Source organism: Nomascus leucogenys, chromosome 2, assembly GCF_006542625.1.
Source record: "Nomascus leucogenys isolate Asia chromosome 2, Asia_NLE_v1, whole genome shotgun sequence".
Taxonomy (NCBI): Eukaryota; Metazoa; Chordata; class Mammalia; order Primates; family Hylobatidae; genus Nomascus; species Nomascus leucogenys.
In genome coordinates this window covers 144476859-144500489 of record NC_044382.1, presented here as the reverse complement: position 1 = coordinate 144500489, position 23631 = coordinate 144476859, and the positions used below count along the sequence as shown (strand labels likewise).

General features: G+C 41.5%; 1 protein-coding gene and 1 pseudogene across 3 annotated transcripts in view; both read right to left on the bottom strand.

Moving 5' to 3' along the window:
* WWOX (WW domain containing oxidoreductase) overlaps positions 1-23631 on the bottom strand; it is a 1126706-nt gene that overhangs the window by 860610 nt on the left and 242465 nt on the right. The gene's annotated exons all lie outside the window — the stretch shown is intronic.
* On the bottom strand, positions 4246-4577 carry LOC100582334 (annotated as a pseudogene).

Genomic DNA, 23631 nt, shown 5'->3' with positions numbered 1-23631 from the left:
TCTTTTTGGCAAGCTTAAATTGGTATCCTCATTTTTGTTTTCTTTTTAAAAAGTTTGTTTCCTGAAATCCAAAATTCTGAGAACTACTAAGCTCATTTGAAATTATTTTCTAATGATTGAATAACGAAGGCAAATTTGCGAGATGAGGGTTGTTCCCTCTACAGAAAACTAACAATCTTTCAGTCACAAAATTCATTCCTCATGTTGTTGCTGTGTCAAAGCAAACTTAAGTCCATAGTCACCTCTCCCAGGAAGTCTTCCCTCTTCGTCCCAGCATGGGAATGGCACCATGCCTTGTGTGTTTCTCACACCGAGTTATGAGCTTCTCAAAATCAGGGCCTCTCATGCACATCTCGTTGTCTCGTACAAGGTTGTGTTTTTGTTGCCGCTGATTTCCACAATGAACATGTAAGTTATTTTTTTAAAACGTTACCAGTATCTCTGTAGCTTTTGAAAAATTTAGTATGTTAAATGTATTTTTTAAATCTTGCTTTAACACATAAGCTATAAGATGCTGAAAAACTCATATTCTAACTCATTTTAAGTCTTTTTCTCTTTCAGCTCCAAGATAGATTAAAACAGTGTTTCATCGATTTCCTAAGTACCAACTATCGATCCTTCATATGTTTTCTAAATGTTCTCCTTATAGCCATTTGGGGGCCCTCATGATTAGTGTGTTAATAAGAATTAAGCACAGCAGAGAAAAACTTAATTTGCATATGCTACATTACTAATTAGCCTGAGAGCTTTAGAGGTTTTTATGTAAAATGCTAAAGCTTTTTGTTCAAAACTTATTTAAAACTGAAAAGAATATTGGAACAAAATTGCCAAGCAAACCCAGGCCTTCTTTTGCGTTATCAAAGGAGATCCAATCTCATCTAGCAAGTAATGCAACTCACTATAAAATGATAAATACATGATATGGTGAAGGTACAGGAAGGTATAGACACTCAGACACTGCTGGAGAAAGAGTATATATGGGGAGAAGCTGTCTCAAGAATTATCTATTTGCATTTAAACTTCTTATTTAGCCCAGGTCAACCAGCCACGTTGCTCATGACTGAAAAAATGGAAAACAGAATCTGTGCCCAGCAATAAGGGATTAATTTAGTAAGTTATGAAGCTATAATGTAAAGTCAAGTACAACTGTACTGCCAAAGAGTATGTATTGATATAGAAACATGGCCACTATATGCCTGGTTAAAAAAAAAACAAAAAAAGACCAAAACGTGATTTCAACTTTGTGAAATATATTTGAATTTTAAAAAGTCAGGAAGAGCTACAGAAAATTCACAGTAATTGTTCCTGATACATGGAACAATTTTTCCCTCATTTGTATGTATTCAACTGTAATTCATATATACACACACACACACACATATATATTATTGGTTTTTTGACACGGAGTCTTGCTCTGTTGCTCAGGCTGGAGTGCAGCGGCACCATCTCGGCTCACTGCAAACTCCACCTCCCAGGTTCAAGCAATTCTCCGGCCTCTGCCTTCTGAGTAGCTGGGATTACAGGCATGCACCACCACACCCAGCTAGTTTTTGTATTTTTAGCAGAGACAGGGTTTCACCATGTTGGCCAGGCTGGTCTCGAACTCCTGACCTCAAGTGATCTCCCACCTCAGCCTCCCAAAGTGCCGGGATTACAGGTGTGAGCCACCGCACCTGGCTATAATTATTATATTTACAACACTGACTTTATTACTGCGCAACCAAGAAAAGTAATTCATTAGCAGAGTTCTAATTTAATCAAATAGATACATTTTGTATGTGAGTGTATAACATACATGAATGAATTTACTGATGACAGTACTTTTTCTTTTTTTTTTGTAAATACAAGAGGTTATCTTTCGATAGGAGAATTGTTCATTAATGTGTGTTGAGAAGACAACTGACAATTAGATTTCTCTGTGTTATTAAACATTTTATCTGGTGCATGATTTTTTTACAAAACCAAAGAACTAGTTCCGAGTGTATGCATAAAGATGAGAAAGTTCTCGTGCATATGGTTCATGTATGTGTGTTCGACCCAACCCTAACGCACAGCTCCACATCTCCGGGAACAGGTCCCCAGTTGTATCAGTGACAAACAGGAATAACTGGCCTTCTCCTACTCAATGCATCCACCTCACAGGCAAGAAAACAGGCACAGAAGTCAGCCTAACCGAGTTTGAATCCCAGCTCTGCTACTGGATAGCTATTTGGATGCTGGGTGATTAATTCACCAAACTCCCAGAGATCCAGTGAAATAGGAATAATTACATATACCCAGCAAGAGTGCAGCAAGCAATAAATTAGATAATAAACATATAGCACCCAGCACTGTGCCTGGCATGTGGAAGTGATCAATAATCACAGCTAGTATTGATAATAACAATCGTAACAATGATAATTGTATCTCCAACCCCACAAAGCTGTATTGAACATTAATGATATGGAAATGTTTAGCATAGAAGAGTCCACGATTGTGTCCCAGACCACATTTTCTCTAATTATGCCCAATTCTATCGCTCAAAAATCAAGGTTACGATAACATCACAAAGACAGTGTTGCAGGAAGGTTAAAGATTGAAGGGACCAAGCCAACCTCCTACCCACACTGATTGAATGAACCAAAATACCAACACCACTGGAAAGAGAAGTGGCTATGCAGGGAGGAGCAAGATGGCACAGTGCAGGTTCCTTTGCATTCTGGAGTGTGTTTGCGTGGTGTTGAAAAGGTAAGTACCTGTGCTATTCCCAAAGTCAGGTCTCAACGGAACCTAGCATGTTCTCTGTGCTAGTGGCTCCCACGTTGGCATGACACCACCATCTAGAGAACCCAGCTAGCAACTCACATGACTGCCTTCATAAGGAGTACTGTCAAACATCAGGAACTTTACTGCAGTGACTCAAAGGTTCAAACTAGGGGCCATGAAGGCTCTGAGAAAGGAGAATCTATGCCTGGTGTCTCCTGGCCAGCACCCCTGCCTGGGCCTTCTAGAAATGCATCCCTGTATCTTGATAAATGGATTTCAGCAAATGCCAGTAGTATTGAGGCAAAGGTATACATGGCCATAAAAAGGTAGGCGTCATTTAGGAACTGGCCATTTAATCCTTGATTGGGTCAAGATCTCATATAACATGTCATGCATTGGAACTTTTTTTTTTTTTTTTTTTTGAGATGGAGTCTCACTCTGTCGCCCAGGCTGGAGTGCAATGGTGCAATCTCAGCTCACTGCAACCTCTGCCTCCCAGGTTCAAGCTATTCTCCTGCCTCAGCCTCCAGAGTAGCTGGGATTACAGGCTCACGCCACTGTGACTGGCTAATTTTTTCTATTTTTAGTAGAGATGCTGTTTCACCATGCTGGCCAGGCTGGTCTTGAACTGCTGACCTCGTGATCCGCTCGCCTCAGCCTCCCACAGGGCTGGGATTACAGGTGTGAGCCACCATGCCCAGCCAGAACTTTTGTTTCCACGTGCTAGCCTTTCAAAGTGCACCTCTCTGTCCCAATGCCCTGCACCTACGTCTGCCACATTCAGAGCGCTGGATATGAGGTCTAGGGTAGGCGACTTACAACGGACTAGAGATGTGTCATATCTGCTTCCTTCCTGCTTGGGAACTGAGATTTTCTCACGGGTCCACAAACCCACAGGAAAATTAAGCATTTTAGAACAAGGCTTTGAATCTTTACTACTTAAATAGGTTGTGCTCTTATTTTAAACAAGTTGAGAATTTTGAGTATGTGAGACATAAATCAAGGTACACGTACACTAGAAAAAGAAATGTGTTATATATGTATGTTACATATATTTTATATATGTGTATATCATTCACACAAATACACATATATGCATTTTTATTTATTTATTTATTTTTTTTGAGACAGAGTCTCGCTCTGTCACCCAAGCTGGAGTGCAGTGGTGTGATCTCGGCTCACTGCAACCCCTACCTCCTGGGTTCAAGTAATTCTTCTTTTTTTTTTGTTTTCCTGCATCTTGGTGGTCATATTTATTAGAAGAGCTTAAGAAAAATGAAAATACCATTTAGCTCAAGAAGTTGTGAGTTATCTGCAAATCAACTCATTTCAGGAGTAGAAGAATCCCCAGAATTATTTCTTAACATCCAAATGTATGCGGGTTTCTTAACATCCAAATGTATGTGGGTTTCTTAACATCCAAATGTTTCTTAACATCCAAATGTTTCTTAACATCCAAATGTATGCTCTTTTGAATGTCTTGAGCATTTAGAGAGGCCACTGTTTTCCATACAGGACAAATTCTTGTTTCAGCCAACTCTCAGTAGAGGGGCAACCAGGAAAACGCCATCTCCCTGGACAAAGAGCACTGGAATATTCCGTTTTGTTGATTTATATGTCTCTTCGTCTGTCTCTTTATCCATGTCTATAGTAGTCACAGTTTCTTCCACGTCTCCCAAGATCATATTTAAATGTAGATCCTAAGTATGTAACCTGCCTCGAAGCTCTCGGTCGTCTCTCATTTTCACATAAATTTGCTCCTCTAGGCTGAGCCTAAGATCCAGGGGCTCCTCTACAGTGGTAGTTTGCTGCTGGTCTACGTGGTCCGCCATGTTTTGTCAAGCGATTCTTCAGTCTCAGCCTCCTGAGTAGCTGGGACTACAGGCACCTGCCACCACGCCAGGCTAATTTTTTGTATTTTTAGTAGAGACACCGTTTCACCGTGTTAGCCAGGATGGTCTCGATCTACTGACCTCGTGATTTGCCCGCCTCAGCCTCCCAAAGTGCTGGGATTACAGGAGTGAGCCACTGGGCCCGGCCCCATATATGCATTTTTATCTATACACATACATATACATATATGTATACATACATATTTTTGTCTATACAGACACACACACACAGCAGCAATGACTCAAGAGAAAAAAGGAGTTTCCTAATAGTTACTGTAGGGTGACTGGCAGACAGGAGCCTCATTATACTATCTTCTCTACTTTTCTTTTGAGACAGAGTCTCGCTCTGTCGCCCAGGCTGGAGTGCAATGGTTCCATCTCCCAGATTCAAGCAATTGTCCCGTCTCAGCCTCCCAAGTAGCTGTGACTACAGACATGCACCACCACTCCCGGCTAATTTTTGTATTTTTAATATAGACGGAGCTTCACCATGTTGTCCAGTAGTGTTGAATTCCCGACTTCAGGTGATCTCCTCACCTTGGCCTTCGAAAGTCTTGGGATTACAGGCATGCACCACCATCCCTGGCTGTCATCTCTATTTTTGAAGATATATGACAATTTAATCAAAAATATCAAGAAGTTTTAAAGACAGGCCATCTACAAAAACCCAGAAACATAAAAAATAGAAAACAAAATTTAACAGAATCAGAGAACATAATGACAAACAATTAGTTTACCTAGTTTAAGAATATTCTTACATTGAACCAAAAAACAAAATCCAACTATTTCTCAAGCAAAATATAATAAAGAATTCAGAAAGATTAAGAATAAAACGTGATAAAAAGCCTTAAAAATTGGCTTGCTGGATATTTCTAAGCATATGAAAAATAAGGGTCTCTTCTAAAGTCGAAATGTTTTCCAGTTGTAATTGCCAGTATACAGTTTTTCAATATATCATCAAAAACCAGCATCAAAATTAAACTGCAGTAATGAGCGGATTAACGGGCTTCATCCCCATTAATGAAATGAAGTGCCTGAGTGCCTGTGGAAAGTCATCTGACAATATGTGCAAAGTCTATGGGTTTCAGTCACATACCTACACACCTGACCAAAAAAAAAAAAGTTCAGCGCATCAGCAGACACTGTCTTCTCCCTATGCCAAGCAAAAAGAGATTAATCCCTTTATTTCTGATGGGGGTGGGGGGTGCTGGGGTGGGCACCAGCAAACGTTTCCAAACAGATGTTTACAAACAGAAGGTAACCGATAAAAACCCAAACACAAAGCTGCATTGTCTTCCCCGATTCACAGATGAACCCATTGGAACTACTGCAAAGAGCCTTTCTGGAAAACATCCAGGAATTAAAAGGTGCAAACAAGCTGCCTAATACCCTTGCGTAGACTGAATTCTTATGAAGAAAATAAAGTTTATTGTCTGGAAAGAGAGAAAGCATGAGGAAAGCACTAAAGCGATGGAGGTGAACAATTAGACAGATGTTCACTTAAGGAAATAAAGAGAATAGAAGAAGCCATCACCCAGGAATTTTACGAGAATACTGACAACTCGGCAACACATCAAGGGCAAGGGTAAAGCGAACGCCACCCAAGCCCAGGCTGTGCAACTTGACGTTAACTGCTGACCTTGCGGATCCTGCCTGCAGGTGATGTGGCTCTGAGCAAAGGCAGGTGAGCCTGCTCACTTCAGTAAGTTCTTAAGTTCTTCTTCAAGGTAAGCCACAGACTGCAGTTCTTGAGGACAGAGAGTTGCATTTCTAATCTTCATAACATTACTGCAGATAATGGCACACATAATACTAATTATGCCCAAGTCTTTGCATATTGGTAAATTCCTTGGTGAATACCAAGAATATAGCTAAGGATTATTTCAGAAAGCCTTTGGCTTTCTAATCCTGTCCCAAATGGCAAGAGGAGGAGGGATACAAAGGTGCTACGTATGGAACATCTCATAGTGGCACTGCTGCTGGATGATTTCTATTACTGGATAGATTTGGTGAACTGTCTTTCTCTTGGCTTACACCCCTGGAAGGCTCACAGATAACTCTTCAGCCCAGCTGTTGCATCTCTTTATAGCTTCTGGCCAATATTTCTGGATAGCGCTTTACCTCTCAATTTCCTTGATTTTCCCTTAATCCTAATAGCCTCATCTGTGTCGTTTTCTCTTGAGGTATTATACATGGGCCCCTACAGAAATAATGACAAATCCTCTTTGCAAAGCAGCAATGAAGAGTTGCTAACATAGGTGTTATAATGAAAAGGCAGAAAAAGGAATGCATAGTTAGCTGGCTGGCTGGACCACAGATAGAAAGATCAAAGGAAAACAGACAGTAGTTTATTTATTCCTCATACTAAAATCTGAGTTACAAAGTGCCTTTATTTTACAAAAGAAGAAACACAAATAAATTATCCATTCCAGTTAATTTCTAAGACTGCTTTTCAAGTGAGAGAAATATTTTTAAAAAATCATTAAAGAATAAAACAAACTATAAGCTAGTGCTATGATTGATCTTTTCTCTACACTCCTATCCAGTTCCTTTGTAGAGCCAATATTCCATCAACCACCAATGCAGAAGGATCTATCTAACTCTGCTATACACTCCAAGGACACACAACAAATTTAAGACTCATGCATTCTTTAAGAAGCATATACATTATAGGTACTGCTGTATGTGGAATGTCCTCTGCCCCAAGATGTTCATGCACTAATCCCTGAAATCTGTAAATATGTTATTTACATAGCAAATGGTAATTAAGGTTGTAGATGGCATTAAGGATGCTAATTGGCTGACCTTCAAATAGGCAGGTTATCCCGGATTATCAGGGTAGACTCCCTGAAGTTACAAGGTTCCTTAAAAGCAGAAGCAAAACAGAGAGAACCAGGGACAGGGCAGTTTGAGAAGGACTTGAGCAGCCATCCCTGGCTTTGAAGATAGAGGAAGGGGCCATGAGCCAAAGGATTTGAGCAGTCCCTGGAAGCTGGAAACAGCAAGGAAGTGGGTTCTCTCCTAGAACCTACAGAAAGAAATGGTGTCCTGCTGACACATTGATTTTAGCTCACTGAGACCTATTTTGGATCACTGACCTCCAAAACTGTAAAGTGTAACTTTTGTGTGGTTCTAAGTCACTAACATTGAGAAAATTTGTTACAGCAGAGATAGGAAACAAAATACAGTTATGTAACATTTTTAATTTGTGAGATTTCACATTGCACATCCAAACTTCCAGCTCCTGTGAAAAATGAAGACAGAGAAGCCAAGGTCTGGCCTGCATACGCTCACATTTTCACAATCGGGTAGGCCGAGTTGCAGCTGTTCCTTGAGATGGGGCATGGACCCTCTTGGGCGCCGCCATCTCCACCGCTCTCTACTGTCTCGCTGACTCCAAAGCTCTGGTTCATCAGCTGCCACCATCAGACATTTGAGTGTTTGACTCCTGGTCTAGGTTTTCAGAAAAACAAACATACTGCTGGGCGCCGGTGGCTCATGCCTATAATCCCAGCACTTTGGGAGGCTGAGGGGGGCATATCACCTGAGGTCATGAGTTTGAGACCAGTATGGCCAACATGGTGAAACCCCATCTCCAGTAAAAATATAAAAATTAGCTGGGCCTGGTGACACATGTCTGTAATCCCAGAGACTCAGGAAGCTGGGACAGGAGAGTCGCTTGAACCTGGGAGGCAGGGTTTGCAGTGAGCCAACATTGTGCCACTGCATTCCAGCCTGGGCAAGAGAGTGAGACTCTGTCTCAAAAACTAACAAAAAACATATGCATAGCCAAGCAGGGCTGATATACAGGAGCTACGTGCAACACAGAGCCGGCACCTGCTCCGCTTCATCAGGATCCATGCCATCAGTGAATGTCAAATATTGAGAAGCACAGGCAGCTTGCTTCCTGAACATTCCTGCCTGCACAGGGGCAGACCACCCCTCTGCCCCACCTAAAGCTTATATGATATCCCCCCTCGCCCCAACCCCAGGGGCTAGGCAAGGTTTTATGGCCACGGTTCTGGCTAAACCAATGCAGTCAGGCATCCAAGTTTCCTACTTTACACAACCGCTGGACAACGGGTAATTTTTCTGCAGAATTATTATTCTCAAACTCTTATAGCACAAAAAAGTAAAGGGACTTAAAGGAAAAGTGATATGGGCTACAATTTAGCCTCTGTATATTGTAATCTGGGAACAGTGTTTGTTGGGGATGTGAATCTTTCCTCTGAACCAGGAGGATCTCTGTAAGCTCTTGGTATGTGCCTAAAAGCACACACTGCACTGTAAGAAAATGAGGTGAGCATGATTACAGGGGTGACCTGATAACCACTGAAAAAATCATCCATCCAATAATCACATGAAGAGATGTTCAGTATCCTTATCCATCAAGAAAATCAAAATCAAAATCACAATGCAATACTGCTTCATACCCAATAAAATGACAAGACTAGAAAGAAAAATGACAGCGAGTGTTGGTGACGATACGGAGAAATCGGGACCTTCCTGTACTGCTGGTTAGAATGTAGATGGGTGCGGCTGCTGTGGAGAACAGTCTGGTGGCTCCTCAAAACGTTAAACAAGGAGTTCCATGTGATCCAGAAACTGCACTCCTAGGAGCATACCCCAAAAAGGAAAACCCATATCCACACAAAAATGTGTAGACAAGTATACCTGGAAGCATTATTGACAATAAAAACATGGAAACAACCCACATGTCCGTGAACTGAATGGATAGATGAAATGTGGTATATCCATACAATGGAACATTATTCAGCCCTAAAAAAGGAAGTAGTGATACATGCTACAACATGGATGACCCTTGAAAACATGATGCTAAGTGAAAGGATCAAGACACAAAAGGCCACACAGTATCTGATTTATTTATAGGAAAAGTGTAGAACAGGCAAATCTATATAGAGACAGAAAGCAGATGAGTGGTTACCTGGGGCTGGGACACAGGTTGGGAGTGGAGAGAAAAGGAAGTGGGGAAAAGGATGCCAGCCAAGGGTTTCTTTTTGGGAAAATGAAAATATTCTAATCTTGATGGTGGTGACAGCTGCAAAACTCTCTGAATATACTGAAAGCACTGAATTGTACATTTTGAAAGGGCAAAGTTTATGGTATCTGTGTTATATATCAATAAAGTAGTTTGAGAAAATTTACAAACTTCAGCTCGCTAAGAATTTCTAATAATAAATCATTTGAAACATACCTCCCAACTGATGGAGACATATCAGGCAACTATTGGGACTCTGATGAGACTGTGGATTGAGAAAATTATGGTATACCCATAAGATAGAATATTGCCTAGCTGTTGGAGATCATGGTAAGAAACTTTATGGACATGGTCAAATGTTTGCAATTTATCATGAAGTTCAATAAAAAGCAGCCTGCTAGAGAATACACAGTACAATGTTATTTGGCTTAAGAGTGTACAAATACAGGCATATGTTTTGTACGGGCAGTAGGTAATTTATAGAAGAGAAAGCACTTCCATGACACAAACCAAAATGTTAACAGGGATTATTTCTGGGGAATGAGACTCAGTCAAAAGCCCGGAAATACAACATCAATAAAGCTCAAAGTTGAGTCATTGTTTTCCAATCATTGGGCTTGCTAAAATTATTTCTACAGTGAATTCGTCACCCCAAGGCATTGCTATTTCATCCATGATACCTGCACTCCAAGCATAATTTCAATCACTGAAACAATTGCAAATTTCACTTGGCTGATGAAACGTCTGGGAAGGATGAAGGATTTCCGGAAGGGTGCACCATTAGGGCTCATGCCGTTCCATGGATAAATGGGAAGAGATGTGGCCAGGCTGTGAAGGTGGCCTGCAGCACCAGGCAAGACAGTCACGGCCATGTAATCTCACATCAGCTGACTAGGACCTCCTGCTGGCTTCTTCTAAACAGTGGGGCAAGGATTAAGTGAGATAAGGATGCAGATGGTCTCTGAAAAGCATGATATCCCCCTGCAAACATTAGGCAGTGGTATTTGTTATAGCCTCATCAGCAACTGCTGTTAGCTGGATTCTGTTTCCCCAAAAGTCATATGCTGAAGACCTAACCCCTACTACCTCAGAATGTCACTGTATTTGGAAGTAAGGCCTTTAAAGAGGTGATTATGTAAAAAATGAGGCCATGAGGGCAGGTCCTATTGCAATCGGACAGGTGTCCTTCAAAGAAGAGGACATCTGGACACAGGAAAAGAAACCAGGGATGCATGCACACAGTGGGGAGGTCATATGAGAACACGGTGGGAAGGCGGCTATCTGCAAGCCGAGGAGGGAGACCTCAGAAGACAGCAACTGTGCTGGCACCTTGACCTTGGAATTCCAGGCTCCACAACTATGAGAAAATACATTTTTGTTGTTCAAGTCATCCAGCCTGTGATATTTTGGTATGGCAGCCTGAGCAGACAAATAGACCAGCCTCTATCTGCAATGTGGCCCTCGTTCAGACTTCCTCTTTTCTCCTCTCTTGGGCTATTTTCCACCCTGATTTCCCTGATTGCTAATCCCTCTATTTCCTCCATTAATGTATCATCACCAGAAAAACTCAGTAACAACAGATACAAGTCTTTCTTTCTCTTGTATTCTGGTTATAGCTAGCTGACCCTCCTTCCCAATTTCCGAATTTAAACATCACATCATGGCCCGGCACTGTGGCTCATGCCTGTAATCCTAGCATTTTGGGAGGCAGAGGCGGGTGGATCGCTTGAGCTCAGGAGTTAGAGACCAGCCTGGGCAACATGGGGAAAGCCCGTCTCTAAAAAAAATATATTAACTGGCTGTAGTGGCACGTGCCTCTAGCCCCAGCTACTCGAGGGACTGAGGCAGGAGGATTGCCTGAGCTCAGGAGGCAGAGGCTGCAGTGAGCCGAGACTGCGCCACTGCACTCAATCCAGCCTGAGCGACAGAGACCCTGTCTCAAAAAACTAAAACAAAATAAACACCCCATCAGTGTATGTATCGAGCTCTTTGCCGCTATGATCCTTTTCCTCCTATTCCCTATTAACAACAACCTATCCCCCTACCCCACCCTCAAGCTATCTGCTGGGATGGTTCTTTGCCACTCGTTCTTGGATATAAGTGACATTACAGAGGCAGCTTGAGTTGTACATAACCTTTCAAATTCCAGCGTCTCTGCTTACAACCCTCTTTATTACAGTCACAGTACGTGAAGTCTCTTCTGGGCTTCTGCCTTGTTAAGAAGAAACACAGCTATGGCCCAGAAGCAAAGGTATTTTCATGTGGACTCTAGACCTTGGGAGCCTCAGCTCTGTTCCCATTGCGGGGAGCAATAATAAAAGAACTATTTCCAAGTCTGAGTTAAACTAGACTTGAGCTTTGTGGGTTAGGAGATGAAAGCAGAAAGGTATATTTTTAAAGAGAAAGTTTCATATTCTTTCAAAACTTGGGCATGATTTTAAGAGAGTCTTATTCTTGTCCTTTCAGGCGAGCTTTCATACCGTTAAACAGAGTAAGACCATAATCCATATTGTTTTATGAGGAATCCACTTTTAAGATATGTACAACATTTAAGGAACATTAAGGAAGGTGGAAATTGAATTCCTTCCAGAAAAGCTTTAAATAGAGATAAGAAAAAAGGCCAGAGGTTAGAAATATTTCTAAAATTATCATCAGAAATTGCCAGGGCAACTATTTAGCAGTCTCATGAATTGCGGTATGAATTATTTTTCTTGACCTTTAATAAGATAGTAATGCAATTAATTTCTAAGAAAGATAAAAGTGAAGCATATTTGCAAGCAATCTGGAGAATAGAAGTTCATTTATTTATTAGATGAATATTTATCAAGTGTCTCCTTGGGCTTTGGACTGCGAAGGTTAGGAAGGTGCAACACCTCTAAGAGCCCCAGCAACATGCAGGAGGTGGGGGTGTCGGGGACGGACAGGAATGACATGTGGGGGGACATTGTGGGGGTAACAGCCTGACTTTATGAGCTGTCAAGAATGCTGTGCCAAAGATGTATGAGGTGCGAATAACCAGGGACCAACACCATGGAGAGATACTTGGAACTGGACATATGGATACAGGAGTCAGATCGGAACGGATTTGATCACTGAAATCTTCGGAATGGGTATGATCTACAGGAGAAGGAGTATTGGCCAAAGGGAGAAAGGGTCCACAACAGAATTGTGGGGGACACTGACATTTAAGGGATGGAAAGAGAATGGAGAGGGGTGGGGGAAGGGGATGATTAAAAAGAGAAGGAAGACAAAGTTTAAAAGAAGCTATGGCTTGATTGTGACGATGACTGTACACTTGTGAAAACATTAAAAATGAAACTGTGTGGTATATGAATTATATCTCAATAAACCTATTACCCCGACCCCCACAAAAATGCAAAAAAGAGATATGACCGCCGGGCGCGGTGGCTCACACCTGCAATCCCAATATTTTGGGACGCCAAGGCGGGCAGATCACCTGAGGTCAGGAGTCGAAACCAGCCTGGTCAACATGGTGAAACCCTGTCTCTGCTAAAAAAAAAAAAAATAAAACAACACAAAAGTTAGCCAGGCATGGTGGCAGGCTTCTGTAACACCAGCTACTTGGGAGACTGAGGCAGGAGAATCGCTTGAACCCAGGAGACAGAGGTTGCAATAAGCCAAGATCACACCACTGCCCTCCAGACTGGGCAATGGAGCAAGACTCCATCTCAAAAAAATAATAAAAATAACATAGATATGACCAAAAAGCATAGTTTTCATGTTCAACATCATTACTCATCAGTAGTCACATATTTCACAATTAAAAAAAATACAACAAAACACCACTATGTACCCAAACAGAAAATTTAAAAGACCGACAATATCAAGTATTATTAAGGATGTAAAGGAATTGGACCCTTAAACGCTGTTGGCAAGAATGTAAAATAGGATGACCACTTTAGGGAAATATTTGCCAACCTCTTAAAAAGTTAAACATAACCCCATACGGACCACCCTGCCCATTCCACTCCAGAGTATTATCCCAAAATAAAACAGATATATGTCCACACAAAGACTAGTGCATAAATATTCATGGTGGCTTTGTTCACATTAGTATCCATTTACAACAGCTAAAAACTGGAAACAACCCAAATGTCTATCAGCAGGTAATTAGGTATTTTTTTAAAAATGTGGTTTCTCCACACAACGGACTACTAGTCACCAATGACAGTGACTAAGCCACTGATACAGGCAGCAGCAAGGGTACATCCCAAGGTCATTATGCGGAGTGAAAGAAACCAGATGCAAAACAAGTACTATAAAACTTCACTTATCTAAAATTCTAGAAAATGCAAATTCATCAATAGTGACAGAAAACAGACCAGGGTTTACCTAGAGCTGGGGCTGTCTGGACTCAGAGTCATACACCACAGAAGTGGCATTTGAAATCTTTTTGAGGTGACGGAAATGTTCTATTTTTTTTTTATTTTCATGGTGGTTTCATGGGCATGTGCATCTGTCAAAACCCATTGAATTGTATATTTAAATGGATGCAATTTATTATACGTAAATTAGACTGCAACAAAGTTGATCAAACCAATCCAAGCAAGTAAGCAAAAGGCATGTGTCAAACGCCTCAAATTTTTCCTTTAAAAAATATCAAAGTGAGCATTCAAATGGCCCACTCTGTTTTCAGAATTAAGAACAGCAATATTAATGGCCATTTCACTGAGTGTCTACCCATATCACAAACTGTGTAAGTGACTTCCCATGCATTACTTTTTTTTTTTTTTTTTTTTTTTTGGGAGACAGGATCACAGGTCACTGCAGTCTTGACTTCCCAGGCTTTGTCAATCCTCCCACCTCAGCCTCCTGACTAGCTGGGACTACAGGTGTGCCATTACACCCGACTACATTTTTTTTTTTTTTTTTTTTTTTTTTCCCCGTAGAGATGGGGTTTTGCCATGGTGCTCAGGCTGGTCTCCAACACCTGGGCTCAAGTAATCTGCCCACCTTGGCCTTGCAAAGTGCTGGGATTAAAGGTATGAGCCAGCATGCCTAGCCTTATTTTACTTAATTCTATTATGTTGCTGCAAAAGTAATTGTGACTTTTGCCATTAAAGAAGATTGAAGTCTCCCTTTTACATATGAGGAATATGATGTCCAGAGAGGTTAGATTGCTGGAAATTGTGCAGAAGTTCTGCAGTTCTGAGGCCCGCATGCTGTATACCCCCACGTACTGCTCCTCAGCCACTTGACTGATTTGACAGTAATACTAGTAGTACCAATAACCATAGCCAACTTTATGAGTAAATGACATCCAGGACAATCTCCCAGGTACTTTAGGTCCATGACACACTGTACTTTCCACAACCATCTTATCAAGTGGGAACTAGGATTAACTCCCGTTTTCACCTGGGAAAATGGAAGCTTGCTCAGAGAGGTTAAGTGACTTTCCAGAGTTCCCACAGCAAGGAAGTGATAGGATGGAGACTGGAACACAAGCAGTCTGACCCTGAAGCCCATGTTCACCAAATTAACTTCTTCAGACACCTTAAGAAGGCCTGACAGATTAGCAACAGCTTGATGCACTTTTCTCTATTTTAAATAAGGAACAAGTGAGAAAGTACAGCTTTACCAGGGCCAAATGGCAACTGAGTTGGGAAGGTGGAATGGGGAATTCTTTTAAGTCAATTCCTTACCTTCAAATGAAGTACATGTGTAAAAACCAGCTAAGTGCCCAGCACATAGGTACTCATTGAAAATGGGGTTCCCTTCTGTACAGCCAGTATCTACCAAAGTAGGGGAATAATAGCCAAGCTCTGCTAATTCACATGATAGAGTCACAGGCAAAGATTCCCATTCATGGTAAAGGTGAATGGCATTTCCTGTATTCATTTAAATAAAGCCTGGTGTAGACCCAGCCATCTAAGCAGAAACACAAAAGAACAGGTTCCTCGTGGTAATTCCATCTTCCTTGCTGGAAATCATTTGAAAATGGACGTTGGGACCTAGACTTATATGGCCTATTTATTTAAGCAAATACCTTTCAAATGAAAAAATACAAAATGGACAAATGCAGATTTTAGAGAAATTAAGCAGTGGGTGCTATCACTTAGCAGACCACAAAGAAATGCTTATCACCCAGAGTCCTCTGAGCCCAGCATATTTATTCATCATCCAGTCAAAACGCTGCCATTCACTCAGAAATCCCAGCCATCCTCCCCTGCACCTGCCCCAGGATAATGCTCAGTCTGGTGAAACGCACTAATTACACACTTTCACCCTCTGCCCTTAGGATGATACACCTGACTGTGGTGAGGAACAATAATGGCGTTCTGGAGCATTTCTTGGCGGTGGGGAGAAAAAAAAAAGGTGGGGTGATGTGGGAGGAAGGGGCAGGCACGTGGGGCAGAAAAAGAGCAAGGGAGGAAGGCAAAGGAAGAAAGAAGATGATGCAGCCACATTTAGACCGCATTGCTCCAACCAAGCGTCATCGTCATTATCATTGTCACCATCATCATCGTTTCTCAGCAAAAGGGAAACTTTTCAAGGCCAAAATTGATGTCATATTAATATTAAAGCAGCTGAATGACAAAGAACTGACAGCAAGTCACTCCTTTAGTCCTTGGTATGTCCACCAAAGTTTAGGAACCAAAGGTCATCTCCCAAAAGAATGACCATTAAAGAGGTCCCTAGCTGGGTGCATATCCATACACAAATGTACTATTTAGCACATGTGCTATTTACAGAAATATACTAAAATACTGTCCATGAAGCCACGTTTCTATATCCTGTCCCTTTAAAGAGTTACCTCCTCTCAGCACCTGTACTAGATTTGCCATAATGAAGACTCAAGGGGGCTGCGCCCAGAAGCATTAAGACCCAGCTCAGAGCATCCTGTTACATCATGAGAGGTGAGGAATCTGAAAACAAGGGATATACATCTTCAGGTCCCACTAGAAATGGTGCCTGTTGACAGCTGGGCATCAGTGATTGATGGAGAATTAATATGGAAATAGAAGCATGAGAAAAATGAGGACTTGTACAGCGACCGTTTAATGTGCCTAGAAGCAAGTAGCCAAGGAACGTGGCAGCGGGTTATGGATTAGTTTGCTCAATCAGCACAGCATCATGGGTGACAGGCAGCTTTCAACAGCAGAGGCACACACACAGAATAAGAAGATCCTCACATCGGGGACACTGCTGAGAGCACACAGAGGACACCCAGGAGGCAGAGTCATGGTGCCATTGTACAGTCTTGCATCTCCCTGTTGTCTCATGAGGCTCGACAAGAAAACAAAAGAAAAACAAGCGAACACGGCAGTGGGAATGTTGCATGGCCTACTGGATGGCCATGGTTCACGTCAAAGGAAATACAAATACAAGGTATGCGAGTAGTTTTTTGTATGTGCCAAAATACCTGTATCGTCACCTGCGAGGGCCCATCCCAAGGTGAGTGTATAGCTCCAAGAAGATACTTCAGTTTCATGAAATGAACTCTGATCCTCTAGCACAAAAGGGATCATCCGGGCCCCCTCACTAAGAAATATGTGACTCTACTGCTACTTCGACACCTCGGTGTTGATGGCAGAATGATGGTGGAATGGGACAAGCTAGTGGCTTGTTTTTAGGTACCCTTTCAAACCAGCAATTTTTGGGAGTAATGGTGCGATCCCTGGGGTGCAAATGTCTATGCATATGGTGGAAAGCATGCCTGGGAATCAGATTCTGATGCCAGAAGTTCTGTGACTGACACATTTTTCTGGGCTTCCCTGTCTCACTTGGCTGGAGGTCATGCTTTGGCTAGAAACCTTTAGTGCTCTCCCAACACGCACGTGCTTCTCACATCTCAGCCTCCCTCATAATTAGATATGGGCCAGGGACTCACTCTGGCCAGTGGAATGTTGATGGAAGCAACAAAAGCCACTTGCAAACCTGCCCATAAAAAATGCTGCTTCATCCTGTTACAGAGTCCTTGACTTTGGAGGCTATTTGTTTTAGAGTGTAGCTCCAAGAGAGTGGAGTCCCCTTCAGTCTGCCTTCATGAGTGGCTGTGTAGGGTGGACCTTCCAGCCAACTCACACTGGATATGCAATGAAAGGAACCAATCAGCCTTTGTTGTATGAAGATAATGAGATGTTGTAAGTTGTTTGTCGTAGCAGCTGACACTTATGCACCCTGACTAAAAGACCCTGAAAGGTCCCCTCCAAATCCAGTTTTCTGATAAAGCATTCAGCCTTCCTTTTTCAATAGTTTGTATTTCTCCTTTAACATTTTCTTGAGACATGGTCTCACTCTGCTGCCTAAATTAGAGTGCAGCGGCACAATCGCAGCTCACTGTAGCCTTCATCTCCCAGGCTCAAGCAATTCTGCTGCCTCAGCCTCCCAAGTAGCTGGTACTATAGGTGAGCACCACCATGCGCAGCTAATTTATTTTTTTCCAAGTAGAGATGAGGTCTTGCTATGTTGCCAAGGCTAGTCTGGAACCCCTGTAAGTCAAGCAATCCTCTCACCTCAGCCTCCCAATGTGCTAGAATTACAGGTGTGCACCACCATGCCCTGTTAACCTTCCATAAATATTCCTCTAGATTGTGGAGAGGCAAAACCCAGTAGGGACTCATCTATTTGGCCTCAGACATGTCCACATCCCTCAGGAACACTGACCTGCCGCCCATGGAGGTTTCCATTCTCGGTGCTATGTCTCACCTGTGTGCCCTTGCTCACCTTTCCCAGGTTCCTCCTGCATGCTGCCCACCTATCCCATCTACACTTATCTCAGCATCACTTTCTGTTCACTCCCTAAGTGACAATAGTGATTCAGAGCTCCAAGTACACAGACACTAAGAAACTTATGGTTTTCTGCTGAAATGTTCCCAAATTGTTCTCCCAGCAAAATAAAACACCACTCACATCCAAGACAAGCTTAAAAGAATGAGTAACATAAAAATAAAAGGAACAAACATGGTGGATTATACATATTCATTTTTTAAAATTTTTCATCCCAAATCCCAAAAAAACAGCAGTAACTGCTATAAAACACGACAATACAAATCAAAGATTATTCAGTATAAAAATTTAAAGTTGAGGCCAGGCACAGCAATTCATGCCTGTAATCCCAGGAGCTTGGGAGGCCAAGGCAAGAGGGTAACTTGAGCCGAGGAATTACAGTGAGACCAGCCTGGGAAACAAAATGAGACCTCATATCTCTTAAAAAAAAAAAAAAAAAAAAACTTACAGTTGGATGCTGGAAAGCAGATGGACAACTAGGAAATGACTTAAGAGATTCAAGAGAGCTGAGTCTTCAGCTAGCCATGGGGACAGCTGAGAAGTAACGCAATTCCTATCAGAGAGCCAGCAAAGGCTCAGAAACTGTGGAACCTGGTACTTCTGAAAATGGGGGTGAAAGACAACCTTTTAGAAACCTGTGTGTCAGCTATGTACAGCTTGACAATCCCTCCCCACTCAGCCCAGCAGGCTACCATCATTTCATAACTCCAGAAAAATGACAAAACTTTATTATCTGAAGAGAACATACACAGGTGAGAACAGTGGCATGATACTGAAAACACGACTTTGTAAATGTTTTCCTATTGAATGCAGAGACTCAGCACTCTCCCCCTCACTTGGCTCTAGAACTCTAGCAGTCAGAGCTACACCCTCCCCAAGCAGATTAGAAGATCCTTCTCTGGGATATTTGTTCTGCCAACAGGAAACACGCAAACATTCAAACACAGTGGTTTTCCCAAGAAACAGTCCAGCCAGATCATCCTTCAGAGGAGTCCACAGTCAACTGGCCGTGGCCATGTGCTAAGAGTTGGCAGCAGTAATTTTGAATTCTACTCTTAGATAGAAAGAGACATCTACAAAACAGAACATTTGGGGAAAGACTTTATCAACAGGCTGGGTGTGGTGGCTCATGCCTGTAATCCTAGCACATTGGGAAGCTGAAATGGGCAGATCACCTGAGGTGAGGAGTTCAAGACCAGCCTGGGCAACAGGGTCAACACTCCATCTCTACTAATGCAAAAAAATAAAAATAAAAATAAATTAGTTTGGCGTGGTGACAGGCACCTGTAGTCCCAGCGACTTGGGAGGCTAAGGCAGGAGAATCACTTGAACCCGGAAGGTGGAGATTGCAGTGAGCCAGGATCACACCACTACACTCCACCTAGGCAACAGAGTGAGATTCCACCCCAAAAAAAAAAAAAAGACTATCGTCAAACATAATTACCAAAACAAATGAAAACAATTTTGGGAAGACAGAAACCAAACGGAGAAGAAAAATTAAAACAATCATCATTAACATCAGAGAGATAAAAGAGTAATGTCATCCATGAAACAAGAATAGAATGTTATCAAACATAAAGGAAATAGAAACCCCCCCCGCCCAAATCCATGGAAAGACTAGAAGAACTATCCCTGAAAGTAACAGAAAGACAAAGATAAATAGAGGATAAAAATAATTATGAGACCATCTGGGAGGTCCAGGATCTGAATACCTAAAATTCTCTTGAAAGGGAACAGTCTCCTATTTGGATAGCAGCAAGGCATTGATGATATGCCTCCCATGTTACTCCCAAGAGAGAAGCAGAGAGAAATCAAAGAGAACAGCGGTCACAAGGGTTTGTACTTCCCAAGAACAACACAGAAAGCCACAAAACAGAATTTAAAACTCTGAAGAAAAATTGATTTTAAATCTGTAATTCTATCCCTAACAATGAATAAAATGAGGGTGGAACAGAAACATTTTGAAACGTACAATACACACACACAGACACACACACATATTCCATCATCCTTTTTCAGAAAGCTACTACAAGACATGCTCCCACAAAACAATAAGCAAACCACTACAGGAGAAGATGTGGAAGAGAAGCTCCAACTCCGGATACAGGTAAATGAACTTTCCAGGATATAACGTGAGGGCAGTTTTAAAGAGAACAACACCAAGTATTCCTGTGCACCAAGCACAGAGGACACCACCACCAAACTGCAGAAGGTACAAAGGCTCTAGGGGAGTTGTTTTTTTTTCTAATAAAAGGAACTGAGATTTAGACAATCACATGAAAGTTTGAGGTTGACTGAGTGATAGGTACATCAAAAACTAGGCAAATTTCTAAAAAAAAGATGAGTATTAACTCCAGGAAAAATACAAGGAGCAGGAAAGAAAAATAATCTTGATAGGCTACATGGCATAGTGGTGCATACATTTACTTATTTATAAGAATTTAAACAAAAAAAACTGTCTTCTTAAAAATCATTATATATGTTATCACTATATTGATATGATGCAGAAATAAAAAAAGATGCACATCATGGGGCCCAAAAGTAGAATGAAGCTACATTTCCTTCTTATTGAAAAACTTACAGATATTATCTAAGACTAGAAAATGAAAAACTAACAGTTTACATGGAATTACTTAAAGCTACATATATAAAGACCAACTGAATTCGCTAAATGTTAGAAACGAAGAAAGTTGATGCTGAGGGCTGCTTTAACTTTTTACGTAAAAATTTAATAGACATACCTGACTAATTTTAAACTGTATAATTTTTACAAAAAGGAAAACAAAAAGAAATGAAAAGAACGCAATGAACGAATGGCATAGCAAAACATAAAAATGGAAGAACAAAACAAAAAGAAGGAATAAAAAGGTGTTAACTTGTAAATATGTAGAGAATCACATATTAGGCTTAAATTATGACAGAGCACAGCCTGGATTTCCCACTGTTTCTATTTTTCAACTGATTTTATAGCAGATTATGGTATTTTCCTATCTCTAACTCCTCCCAAAAATTCAGGTGGAAATAGGGTTTGAAAAAAATAATTCTCTGCCATGAACAATTCTCTGGTTACTTGTGGAAACTACAGAATGTCTCTCTGTAAGAATATTTTACGTGCCCTTAACTCCATTAAAGTAACAATAACAAAACAATTTAACATAAAGACATTTTGTCCCCCAAAGGGCAAAACAGGCAAAATGGGCAAAGGGCAAAAATAAAAACAGACAATTTTGCAGGGATAAAATTGCACACTTTATGACTGGGGAAAACAACAATTTTGTCTCTACGGATTTAACACACTATTCAAACTCTCTGGAGCTGGGAATCCATGCGAATGTTGGTGCCTACATTTCCACCTGCTCACCAGGCAGTATCAGGCAACTGATAAAAATTTGGTTGCCGAATACGAGAGTAAATTTGCATGCTGCTTTATTTAATTCACAAAATTCATTTTGAAACAGTTTGTTTGCATGTGATACATTCATAGTAATAGTACTGAGTACACCATGTGAAAGCAAAAGACAATGCCTAAATTCGTCACCATTTCTCCTTTCCAGAAGGCTTTTGATCTGTCATGTTTGATAAAAATAAATTTTATATATATTTTAAAAGAACAAAAGAAACTGCTATCCTCACCAGCTTGGTTTCCAGGTGACCTGATAAAGCATCTTGTGAGGTCTCTTACTGATGAAGACACCAGCAAGAGACATGAGGTTAGCAGGACAGGCAATGCCAGGAACAGAGAGGGTGCTTCTACACCAGCTCTAACACTGAGGTCACATGGGTCTCTGCTTCTTCATGGCGGAAACAAAAGGGAAATAGGATAGCCAAGAAACTCTAGCTTCAAGATTCAATTATAATTGCTGCAGGCATCTTGGAGAACAGGGATATTTCATTCTGACCACTGAGATCCTCTAGCCTAAAGAGCCTAAATTCTCAGAAGGACTTTGCTGGAGAAATGAGGAAACACACTTTCAGGAGACTTTTACGGGGTAAAACTATGCTGTATGAAACTGGAATGGTAGATACCTGTCATTACGCATTTAACAAAGCCCATGGAATGTACAACATAAGAGGCGGCCCCTCATGTAAACTATAGATTAGTTAATAATGTGTCAATACTGGTTTATTAATTGTAGCAAATGTGTCACACTAATGCAAGATGTTAATACCCTCACACCAGGGCCAGGGCCGGGGATCAGTGAGTACACAGGACTGTAGGTACTATATGCTCAATTGCCATCAGTGGGTACACAGGACCCTATGTACTATATACTCAATTACTTTGTAAATCTGCAACTGTACTTACAAAGAAAAAAAAAAAAAACACCTTCAACAGATTCTGTCTCCAGGATTCCTGCCCACTCTTGGTCAACACACTGAGGGATTTGCTAATAACACAGTCTTACACAGGTTATAAACTGGCTACCTACCACAAACATGTCTTCTTTGAAATGTAGAGTGTAAAAAATTTATGACTTACCAGTTACTTAAAATTAAGATTATCCTAGGGTGAGGTGCAGTAGCTGACCCTCGTAATCCCAACCCTTTGGGAGGCCAAGGCGGGTGGATCACGTGAGATCAGGAGTTTGAGACCAGCCTGGCCAACATGATGAAACCCCATCTCTACTAACAAATACAAAAAATTAGCCGGGCATGGTAGCAGGTGCCTGTAATCCCAGCTACTCGGGAGGCTGAGGCAGCAGAATGGCTTGAACTGGGAGGCGGTGGAGATTGCACCACTGCACTCCAGCCTGGGAAACGACAGCGAAACTATGTCTCAAAAACAAACAAAAACCTAGGAATATCTTAATACTATAACTGTAAAAACTCGGGAAATACCATTTTTACAAGCCAAAACTTTTAACCTCCAATTTAAAAAAAAATTAGAAAAGATGGCAGCTCTGGGTCTGTGCTCCCCCATGACAACAGGCAGCTGGAACTGAGAAGTCCTTACCGCCCGAAGTACGGATGGGGACTGTGTTATTTGACAGATCCTCACTACTCCCTATTGTCTTCCACAAGACTCCTTTGCTCCCTCTGTTATCTGCCTGTCAACTGTAGGTTTTTTTTTTTTTTGAGACAGAGTTTCTCTCTGAAGTTCAGGCTAGAGCGCACTGGTGAGACTTTGGCTCACTGCAACGTTCACCTCCTGTGTTCAAGAGATTCTCCTGCCTCAGCCTCCCGAGTAGCTGGGACTATAGGCCACGTCACCGCACCTGGCTTTTTCTTTCTTTTTTTTTTTTG